The 1049-nt window shown below is 38.2% G+C and overlaps 1 pseudogene; it reads right to left on the bottom strand.

The window, feature by feature from the left end:
• Positions 1-208: 208 nt before the first annotated feature.
• Positions 209-837, bottom strand: LOC130984241 (germin-like protein 9-3; annotated as a pseudogene).
• Positions 838-1049: the final 212 nt, after the last annotated feature.

Genomic DNA, 1049 nt, shown 5'->3' with positions numbered 1-1049 from the left:
TACAAAAATCAATTAAAATACAATATGAAAACATCTTAAAAAAAAAAGACGTTTTAGACGTCTTTATCTGAATGAGCTCTAATTCGAATATCCAAAGTACAATAAACCATAACATTAGGAGAAAGAAAAGGAAAAATACTAGAAGATAACTTGAAGCACACGTAACACAAAAGCATGAAAGATTATAAAGGATGTCATAAAGTTTCTCTCAATTGTATGGCGTTGACAAAGCTTTCTTCAAGAGTTGAATAGTGGAAACGTTTGTCTTAAAGGACAAAGCCAAAACTCTGTCATCAATGGTAGCTGAGGTGTTAAACAAATTGTTAGGAACTAATATAAGGCCAGGACTGGCACTACCCAATGAAGATACAGAAATAGCATGGTTCTTAGGATCTTCATTGAGTTGGAAGTGGTAAGTCCTTTTGGGAATACAAACATATCCCCAGTTTGAAGCTTCTGAGTGAAGAGCTTATTGTTTGTGTCCACAAATCCAACTACAAGGCTTCCCTCAACTACGAAGAGTAGCTCTGAGGCACGAGGGTGGATGTGCGGTGGACTAACGTCTCCCGGACGGAATCCAAGGATAATAGTTGCCACACTCAGTCCATCGAGAGCCGCAAATTCTTCCTTGCTCGCCCTCATATACGTGAAATATGAGGGCGGAGCAGATTGTTGCACGAATGCGCGCTGGTAGGTGAAATATTTCCCATCAATAGGGATTCCATCTGGAGCTATGAAATCACTCGGGATATCTGGATCACCTGCCATTGTAGTTTGTACAATGACAGATGCAGATATCACGAGTGAGAGAATTTTAACAATAGTAGAAGAAGACATTGTTATATGATTATAGCTTCAATAATGAAACTTAATTGTTGCTAGAGGCTAATTAAGAAGAGGTGATTGCATGAAGTGTGGTTTTATGTGTGATAACAACTAGGGAGATTACAAAGCAAAATTGTATTGATTATGCGGCTGTTTTTGTTGTGACTGCTTCACCAAAACTGAATGGTTGATTGAACAGCTCATAAGTGGAATAGGATATTCAA

This window comes from Arachis stenosperma, chromosome 1 (assembly GCF_014773155.1).
Source record: "Arachis stenosperma cultivar V10309 chromosome 1, arast.V10309.gnm1.PFL2, whole genome shotgun sequence".
Classification (NCBI taxonomy): domain Eukaryota; kingdom Viridiplantae; phylum Streptophyta; class Magnoliopsida; order Fabales; family Fabaceae; genus Arachis; species Arachis stenosperma.
Note: the sequence above shows the minus strand (reverse complement) of the source record. Positions and strands in the feature narration are given on the sequence as shown.